The sequence below is a fragment of the Triticum dicoccoides genome, chromosome 4A, assembly GCF_002162155.2.
Source record: "Triticum dicoccoides isolate Atlit2015 ecotype Zavitan chromosome 4A, WEW_v2.0, whole genome shotgun sequence".
NCBI classification, from domain to species: Eukaryota; Viridiplantae; Streptophyta; class Magnoliopsida; order Poales; family Poaceae; genus Triticum; species Triticum dicoccoides.
Window position 1 is genome coordinate 734,774,057 of NC_041386.1, and position 10,891 is coordinate 734,784,947.

At 47.8% G+C, this 10,891-nt stretch overlaps 1 pseudogene; it reads left to right on the top strand.

Annotated features, from left to right (window-relative positions):
• Positions 1-9,031: 9,031 nt before the first annotated feature.
• Positions 9,032-9,170, top strand: LOC119290309 (annotated as a pseudogene).
• The last annotated feature ends 1,721 nt before the right edge of the window (positions 9,171-10,891 follow it).

Consider the following 10,891-nt stretch of genomic DNA (forward strand, 5'->3'; position numbering starts at 1 on the left):
TAGTGGAATCATCTATCAATGTCATGAAGTATTTCTTTCCACCTTTAGTCAACACACCATTCATCTCACAAAGATCAGAATGTATGAGTTCTAATGGTGCCAAGTGTCTCTCCTCCGCGGCCTTATGAGGCTTGCGAGGTTGCTTAGCTTGCACACATGAAAGGCACTTAGAACCTTTGGCTAAAGTGAAACTCGGGATTAAATCCAACTTGGCTAGCCGCGTCATAACACCGAAACTAATGTGACAAAGACGTGAAGGCCAAACTTCAGATTCATTAACATTCGAATGAATATGGTTCACGACTTTATTACAAAAATCTGCGAGGGAAAGGCGGAACATCCCTCCGCTCTCATAACCTTTTCCATCAAAGATTCCATATTTCGTAACAACTAATTTATTAGACTCGAAAACCAACTTAAACCCTTCTCTACATAGAAGGGAGCCACTAACGAGGTTCTTCTTGATGGCGGGGACATCTTGCACATTCTTCAACTGCACAATCCTTCCCGAAGTAAACTTCAGATCGCCCGTGCCAACACCGTGAACAGAAGCACTCGCGCCATTCCCCATCAATACGGACCCGTGGCCTGTGACCTGGTAAGAAGTGAACAATGAAATGTCAGCACACACATGAACACCTGCACCTGTGTCCACCCACCAATCGGTAGGCTGAAACACTGAAAAAATAGTAATTAAATTACTGTACCCAGATTCACCATTCTCATTGTTGCCCACAATCATGTTGACAGACTTGGAGTCCTGTCCTGGCTTCTTGTACTTGTTTGGGCACTTGTTGGCCCAATGTTCAACCGAACCACAAGTAAAGCAGCCCTCATCCTTCTTGTTCTTCTTGAAGGTCTTCTTACCCTTCTTCTTAAAGTCGGTATTATGTTGGACACCGTTCTTTCCCTTGGGCTTGTGGGAGTTGAAGTTCTTCTGGTTCAGCATGTTGGCGACAGAAGTCCCTTCGGCCCCTTTTCCGTGCGAGTCTTTTGCCCTTGACTTCTGCTCAACACTCAGATGGCCAATGACATCCTCCACAGAGAATTCACGCCTCTGATGTTTCAGAGTGGTGGCAAAGTTCCTCCAGGAATTAGGAAGCTTAGCGATTATGCAGACCGCGACAAACTTGCCCGGTAACTCGCACTTAAGAAGCTCAAGCTCCTTAACAATGCATATTATCTCATGAGCCTGCTCCAATACAGGACGGTTTTCAACCATCTAATAATTGTGGAACTGCTCTATAATATACATCTCGCTCCCGGCATCGGCGGCCCCGAACTTAGATTCGAGCGCCTCCCACAAGTCCTTGGTGACATGCACATGTAGATATGCGTCGACCAGTTTATCTCCGATCACGCTAAGGACTGCTCCGAGAAACACAACGGTGGCCTCCTTGAACGCCTTCTCCTGTTCAGGAGCAATCGTTCCCGTGGAGACACCGGTGACCCAGAACACGTTCATAGCCGTGAGCCATAAAGTGGTCTTAGTCTGCCAACCCTTAAAATACGTACTGGTAAACTTATCCGGTTTCAGTGCAGCGGCAAAGCCACTTGCCGAAAAATTCCTACACATAATAGGTTTTTGGATTGTTGAGTAAATAGGCAATTTCTCGATTAAATTAATCCACGAGTAAATCACTAACATGGCATTGACACAAATAAACGCATACTGATATTCAGTCAAGCTAGCACATACTATGGTAATTGCAGAAAGATCTACGTATAACGCTAGCATGGCTAAAACAGAAAACAGTAGGAGCGGGACAAACGAGTTATAACTCCAGTAGGCCATGCAGAGGCCGCGGCGTTGGTGGCAGCAGCGGCGTCCTCGGCGGCCTTCTTGTCAGCTTCAACTTTCTCGGCGGCGGCATGTTCGGCGTCGGTGGACATGGTGATGATGAAGGCAACGCGGACGTAGAGGAAGTAGATGATCGGAAGCAAGCAGTCGCGTAATCGCTTCCCAAAAACCTATTCGCCCCTCACCCCGTACAGGAACCATAAGGGCGTGGTTTCGGTGACCTGCTCTCCCGTCGACCGTGTACGCGGCGGAGGGGATGGGGTCACCGGCGGCAGCAGCAGCAAGGGAACGACGGTGGGCGTGCGCGTGGAGCAGATGTGATCTGTTCGTGGCGGCTAGGGTTAGGAGACACCGCACACTTATATAGACGCAGCCGCGTGGAGAGACGTGGGCTCGACCCACGTCCGAGTCCGTGACAGCCCACGATCCGACGTCTCAGATCGTGGCCCAGCTGTCAGAAAACTCTTCGTTAGTGACTGGCAAAAATAAGCGCGTAGGTGTGAGCTCGGCTCGGCTCAATCCCGCAACCCGCGGCGCGTCGCGTCGTGACGAGGCGTGGCGTGGCGAGGCGGGCGGTGGAGGAGGAGTCCGCGAGGGCCTCTTTTCTTCTCAAGCTTCAATAGCATGTAGAAGAGAAACCCTTATAAGGAGGTCCAACTCCTCTTCCACTTCCGGGGTGAGACTAAACTTCCCACTACACCTAGTGCAATATAACCCACATGGGCCCTTAGAGAATTTTCAGAAATTTCTATATGGGCCTAGAGCCCATCTCAAATTTCAGCAATCCCCCACCAGATCTCGAAGGCCCATTGTGTCCTCTGTTTCAATTACTGTTTCGATATACCAGTGTTTCAGTGAAGGCCTGTTAAGGTTGAACTTCACCTAGAGCAAGTAGCTACACTCCTTCACAACTGAACAATGGACCATGCCTTGAATTGTCAGTTTGGCGTAAAGAAGTTTCACCACATGTCTTACTAGTACTAGGCTGCCGAAGGCTGACCCCTCGGGTGGAGCATATAAGTCACACTCCTGGCCTATTCATGAGCTTACTAGAGATCACCCCAATCTCATAGACTGTGACCAGCAGTCGGGCTCACATAGGTGTATTCCTCCAAAGATCGCTCTGTAGGATAGCATCTTGCTCACTTAAGCTTTGGAACACATTAAGACAGTAGTCACCCTACCATACAATATTGAGAGTATTGCATCTCCAACGGAGTGGATTAGTATAGTTACTCTCCTCAGTTCACCACTGGCTTGTTTTCCCAGGTCCTACTTCACGGGATCTCCTATCACATAGGTTGGGTTACCACCATGGCAACTATGTGGGTCTCATACCCATCTCCCTCGATGCATTATCTATCACAATACGTGATAGCCCATTCGTAAAGGGATCTGCCAGATTCTTAGCCGTATGGACATAGTCCAACGCCATCACTCCGGAGTTTCTTAATTTTCTGACAGCTTTTAATCTCATTCTTATGTGTTTGTTAGACTTCATGTTGTCCTTTGAACTCTTCACCTTGGTGATGACAGTCTGATTGTCACAGTTCATAAGGATAGCCGGAACCGGTTTATCAACCAATGGCAAGTCCATCAAAAGATCTCGAAGCCATCTTGCTTCAACACTAGGTGTGTTTAATGCTGTTAACTCTGCTTCCATTGTCGATCTCGTTAAGATCGTTTGCTTGCAAGACTTTCAGGAAACAGCATCACCTCCAAGAGTAAACATATACCCAGTTGTGGCCTTCATCTCATCAGCATCAGAGATCCAATTCACATCACTATACCCTTCAAGTACCGACGAGTATCCGATATAGTGAAGTCCATAGTTCATAGTACCTTTCAGATAGCGCATAACGCTCTCAACAGCATGCCAATGCACATCACCAGTTTGGAAACAAACCGGCTCAGTTTGCTCACAGCAAACGCGATGTCAGGCCTCGTTGTGCTCGTTAGGTACATCAGTGAACCAATTATTTGAGAGTATCTCAATTGATCTTTAACCATGCCTTTGGACTTTCGAATCAACACGCTAGGATCATATGGTGTTTGAGATGGTGTGCAGTCCGAATATCCAAAACGACTCAACAACTTCTCAACATAATGGGATTGCAGAAGTGTAATCCCACCCTCATTATCTCTCAGTAGCTTGATCAAGATAACATCAGCCACACCAAGGTCTTTCATCAGCCACAGCAGTTTTCTGATGATCCTATTGCTCTGCGCCCAGATGTGTAGTTATTATAAATGTGTAGAACAAAATATATCTGCTTCTGTCGAAGGAAATCCGGAAGTTTATTTTGCATGAACATAGTGCTCATTCCGTGATATGTTGTTACATGGTCTACCAATATTGATATAATAAAATCAAGAGGGCAATCCAACCAAATAAACAGTGCAGATCTTCTATCCTTTACAGGCAAGAGATTGCGCTACTACGTTAGCCTCCCCTCAGAATTTTTTTACAGCTTATCTTGTTGGCAAACATTCCCCAATTTTTTAAGACCGTCCTGCAGTACACAGAGTCTGGAACTCTGGGTGACCTCGCCGGAAGAGCTGGTTGCGGCAAGGAGACATTGCCCTGGTGATGCACACCCTCAACAGCAGCCCTGCGCCCTCGGTACTCTCACTGGGCACCTACCTTGCCTTGTTCCTTTCTCTGGGTTGCCTGTCTGAAATTTAAGAGCACTACAAGTTGTCAGGCAGCTTTAGCTCACCATATATCGACATGAATCATTGCTTCTCCGATCACTCCCTTCTTCAAGTTACAGGCAGTAAACAAGCATGTACTTCCGCTGGAGCCGTCAAAAGCCTGCAAAACAACGCACTTTAATAGCCCCAATTGAATTGACACAAGGAATAAGCAACCATGTTTAAGACATATGGTCTAATAATATCTGCACGTGCACACAGCAAATACGGACAGTAGCAGAACTTCAGAAAGACCCATGGACATCCAGCAGTCAAGATTGCAAATACAACATCGCATATGTAGCAAAACTTCAGAAAGATGTATGGCAATTCGGTCAGCAAATCAGTGCTGCAAAAGCATCAGCAGAAAGACCCCTGCCACATTGCAAAAGCATCAACATTCAGTCAGCAAAGAGGGTGGCAGAAAACAATATAAAAACAAATATAGAGGATGATAAGTTCGAGCAGTATTTCGGTCTGCCAAGCCTTCATGCTTCTTGCATCAGTATATTTGTCCCCTGGAGCACACTTAGCCAGCTCGGCAGATGGAAATTAAGAGTTCAGGAGGGTCAAATAGTTCAGGCATGCCAGGAACAGCCCAACAGTGGTACCAGGTGGTGGTGGTGGTGGTGGACTGGTGGTGGCGGCCGTACTAGTAGTAGCCGCAGCAGGCTAATAGCCATAAACCGAATGCTTCAACAGGGAAGTGCATAGTTAACTAGTCAATAGGGAAGCGCATTCAGATCTCAAACGATGGTACCCTTCAGATTTAGTTTACAAATAGGAGCGCCCATATAGTGCTTTGGAGAGGCATTTGCTATCAACCGAAACAAAAGAACCGTCGAAAGGCACAGCCAATGGCAAATCATGGCCATGGTTGTTGCCTGTAAAAGTACTCCAACCACTGCTGAATTTTAGCTGATCATCTTCTAGGCCTGAAAAAACCATCTGAAAAGCCACGCATCACTTACTTTTTTCAGTATATAAACATCATCAAATGCCACTAGAACAATAGAGCGAACCATGGGATCTGGGACAAGATATTAGTCGTACACCCCACGCATTCCGCATGCAAAAAAGATCATAGCTGGTCCAGGACCCCTCTGGCTTATGACACTAGCCGGGAGAGATGGTACGCATCAGTGATGGATATTACTGTATGTATTATTGTGTTAATTCATTTCAGAGTGAAGTGATTTTAATACTATCACAAGACTACCATGTTTCTTTTTCCAGCATTCCCCAGACAGTTCAAACAATTAATCCTACACCCAACGCATTCCACATGCAAAAATCATTAAATCTGGTTCAGGGCCCCTCTTGCATATATGGCTCTAGCCAAGAGGTATGGTATGTATAGGGTGACGGATATTACTCTAGTCAGTGATATTGAATAGTATATACATTTATGATGTGAAAATATTGGAATACACAACCATGAATTGCTCAAATGAATGATTCCTAGCTAAAAGCAACATACCATGAACAGGAGTATCACACATTCAGGAAGACTCGCGATTAATGCACTGCAGCAAATTGAATCAACCTAATCCATCAGCTATTGATTTCTTGCCACCACCAAATGGACACCCAAGATGTTATCTTAGTGCTTGTGGACTATTATCCATTACTGCAACTTAATTAGAAAACACAACGAAAGGAATATAGTAAATGCTGCTATTTGTTACTAGTACGCCCGTACCTTGACAAGAGAGGAGCAGCTTCAGAAAGAGAAACTTGGACCAAAACCGCAGAAATAGTCAGATCTGCTTCTTCTACGCTGCTACTGCCCCTGAAATTATAGCAGAAATGGAGATAATACAAGAGTATGTGGTTCTTCCTCTCTAAGTAAGGGATGAACATTCCATTGCACAAGCTCATATGATATGTACAAAATGCGCATACACCCAGAATGGGAACTTTTCATCAAAGCTTGCAATTTTATTTAATTTTGAGATCTACTGAATTCATTAGATACATGAGACACAAATAAACAGGCCTTGCTCAAATGCAGTACCCTACCAAAATACTGAATGAATAAGGTCAACTAGACATCGCAACAGTAACCAGCCTGATTGAATCATTTAGTACACTAGCAGGTTGACATCTGCATTAAGATTTAGGATTAGCACAATAACTGACTACTATGGAAAAGAGGGCCGATTACAGTAAAATTTAGCCCAAGAACATGTCTGAAACAACATCCAGTGCTGGGCAAATAAGAACAAGGGTAATAGCGTTCTTTCAGAATGACATGATGCATAATCTGTAGGTTTACCAGGCATTGTTCTGAGCTGGAAATCAAGCAAGCAGGATTGTGAGCACCAGCAAACTGAGCAGTATGATTCAAATAGATTTCAAAGTACACAGACAAATTCTTCGGCCCACTGAAGAGCCATTTCTTCGAGGAAGCACAAGGGTGGTCTGAAGGTAAAAAAGACTACTGCCCATCTGTGTCTGCTAATGGCTCTGAGAATATAGGAACATAGGGTAGAAATTGTTGTATATTGTCTTTCGCAAGATTAAGGATACAACCAAATCTCTGATGTTGCATATCATACGCTACCAAGGTATCGCCTGGGCGCGAAACCAGAAAAATGGTGTCGCAATCTGGATGAATCTCAACAACCCTGTACTCCAGCGCCGTTATACTCATAAGCTTATCAATGCTGGCAGTGTGCTTCAGGACCAATTCTTTACTATCGCGATCCTTGAGGTACCAGAGTGATATCTCAGAATCCAGGATCTTATTGTTATCATCGACGGAAGCAATAGCATAGTGTAAGCAACCCTGCAATGATCCAATCGTACCAAATCTCGACCCATACTGCAGCCGAATAGTCTTCCACACGTTCCCCTCCGTGTCCACCACCACAGCACAAACTCCTCCAGGTTGCCAATCACGTACATCATACCGCCAACAAAGACACATTTAACAGAGCTTAACAGGCCCACTTCCTCAGCCATCCCACTATCCCTGCAACTCCAGGCTCCTGTGCGCGACGAGTAGATGCTCACTGCTGTCATGCTCGACGAGTATGTCTTGTCTCGTCGAAATGAAAAACGTGGAAATGGGATGAGACTGCTGGATCAAAGGCCAGACCTGCAGTGTGGCTACATCTGTTTGCCGGCGCCGGCGCCGGCCTGAGGAGGCGGCTCCACCCACCTCCCAGTGGTGGGATCGCACACTGCAAAACGGAAATCATCCCAATCCCAACTCGCCATCTTCTTCTTCAAGCCACGGTAGAGAAGGAGGCCACTGCAGGCGTCCACCTGGGTTATCCGGTTTGTTGCTGATGGTCATGTAGAGGAAGCCGACGAGGGTCTGGGGCAGCTTTTTGCGGTTGGACGGGTCGGCGATGAGGTGGCGCAAGGGCATGGGGACGCACTTGAAGCGGTGGAGGGACCTGACCGGGAGGCGGGAGAGGATCTCTAGGATGAGGTCGTCGGTGAGCAGGTTGGCCGCCTCCACCGTCACCCCCGGATGGCTGTCCTGCTCCGACTTGGTCTTCTTCTCGAGGCTCCTCTCCATCTCCGCCTTCTCCATGGATTGGAGCGGAAGGGCCTAGGCAGGAGCAGGGGTCAGATCTGCAGATGGAGAGAGGGAGTCATGGATCGGTCGAGGAAAATGGAGATTCCCGGGTAGAAGCCGGTGGTGGTGACCCCGCCGTGATGAGTCGGGAAAGGAAGTACCTTGGCTTGGTTTATGGCGGTGATGGGCGGCGGGGATGCAGCCGGCGGCGACGAGCTTCTGAGAGCGACACAGACCGGAGGACTGTTAAACATGTTATGGTAGGCCCATAGGGCGCACCGGCCGAACCAGGTCGGGCTAGATAGATAGAGCCGTATTGTTGTAACTTCTTATCTATCTATCTCTCTAGATCTTCCTTGTTTCTCAAGATGTAATCTCAACGACTTGTATGCTTATGAGGGAGATGCCCCTGCCTATATTAACATGCAATCGTCGCCTCCAACGAGGTACGACGTTCTCCGCTCGTTTACATGGTAATCAGAGCCTCCTCTATCCACCACATCTAGCAAAACCAATCACCAGCTATGTCGTCCTTCTCAAACTCCGTTCAGGCCGCCTCCATCGGGCAGGTCGCCGAGAAGCTCACCCGCACCAACTACGTTCTGTGGCGTGCGCAGGTGACGCCGCAGCTGAGAGGTGCTGGTTACATCGGCTACGTCGACGGGACTATGCCGGAGCCCGCCAAGTTCCTCACCACGAAGGACAAGGACGGGAAGGAGGAGAAAACACCCAACCCTCTCTATCCGATCTGGTTCAGAGAAGGGTAGCAGGTACTTGGATACTTGCTCAATAACCTCACCACGGAAGTCCTCGTGCAGGTCACATCCATAGCCACGCCACACGAGCTCTGGGCAGCCCTTGCCCACATGTTCTCGTTGTAGTCCAGGGCGCGCGTCAACAACATCAGAGTCGCGCTCTCCACGGCGCAGAAGGGGATGCAGTCGGTGGCCACCTACTTCGCCCACATGAGGTCCCTTGCAGATGAGCTCACAGCTGCTGGCAAGCCCATCGATGATGATGAGCTCATCCCCTACATCACCTCCGGCCTCGACATGGAGTACCAGCCTCTTGTCTCCTCCAACAACGCCCGCACCAAGCCCATCAACCTCGACGACCTCTACGCCCAGATGAGCAACTTCGATCAGCGTCTCGCCCTCTACAGCGCGGCGGGATCCGATGGAGGCTTCAAATCCTCTGCAAACGCGGCCTCTCGCGGCCGCGGTGGCGGCGGACGCGGCGGCGGCGGCGGCTCATCCCGCTACCATGGGCCGCAGCGCACCAAGGGCAAGTCATCAGGCGGCGACGGTAGCCCTCCTCCACGCGGCAGAAATGGCGGCGGCGGTCGGCCCTACAACAACAGCAACAAGGTTTGTCGCGGAGGCCGCCCCCGCGCTGCTCCTGACGTCCCGCACTGCCAAATCTGTGGCAAGGCAGGCCACACCGCGCGGGACTGCTGGTACCGCTATGAGGAAGATGAAGAATCTTCCCAAGATGAGAAGGTTGCGGGGGCAGAATATGACTCCTACGGCGTCGACACGAACTGGTACGTGGACAGCGGCGCGACAAATCACATCACAGGGGAGTTGGAGAAGGTGACCATGCGCGAGAAGTATCGCGGGCAAGACCAAGTCCATACCGCCAATGGAGAAGGTATGAGCATTAGTCATGTTGGTCATTCAGTAATAAAAACTCCCTACAAAAATATTCGTCTCAGATAAATCTTGCATGTCCCTAGTGCATCGAAAAATCTCCTTTACGTTCATCGCATTGCCATCGATAATCATGTATTCCTTGAATTTCATCTGTTTTTCATTTTGATCAAGGATCAGGTCAGGAGGAAAATCATCTATGGAGGTAGATGCGTTCGAGGGCTCTACCCGTTGATTCCGGAGCTTAGGAGATTGAATAAACAAGCCTATGGTGTCACCAAAGTGTCTTTAACACGATGGCACGATTGATTAGGGCATGTCATTTCCTTTGATTGATAAATTGCTTAGAAAGAATAAGCTCCCATTTGTTGGTGAGCGTAGTTGTGAAACCATTTGTGACTCATGCCAATGTGCTAAAAGTCACTAGTTAGCTTATCCTATATCTACAAGTGTTTCCACCAAACCTCTTGAACTCATTTTTTCTGATGTTTGGGGTCTTGCGCCTACTTCAGTTGGGCGCCACACTTATCATGTGAGTTTCATCGATGATTTCAGTAAGTACACATGGATCTATCTCCTCAAAAAGAGATCTGATGTGTTTCAAGTTTTTCACAACTTCCAAGCACTTGTAGAAAGAAAGTTAAACTGCAAAATTCTAGCTATACAATCTGATTGGGGAGGGGAATACAGAAACCTCAATTCCTTCTTCCAACAGATTGGCATATCTCACCACATATCATGTCCCCATGCTCACCAACAGAACGGATCCGCCGGGCGTAAGCATAGGCGTATCGTCGAAGAAGGTCTAGCTCTTTTTGCAGCTGCCTCTATGCCATTAAAATTCTGGGATGAAGCCTTTCTTACCACAGTTCATCTTATTAATATCCTACCCAGTAGAGTTGTCAACAATGAAACTCCGGTAGAACGCCTCCTTCACACCAAGCCCGATTGCAAATCACTCCGAGTGTTTGGCTGTACGTGCTGGCCAAATCATCGTCCCTACAATAATTGCAAGCTCCTATTTCGGTCAAAACAGTGTGTCTTCATCGGCTACAGTCCACAACATAAAGGTGTAAAATGCCTTGATGTATCCACGGGTCGTGTCTACATCTCCCGTGATGTCGTGTTCGACGAGACTGTTTTCCATTTTGCACATCTCCACCCAAACGCCGGCGCTCTCCTTCAAAAGGAAATCTGTCTTCTACCATCTCATCT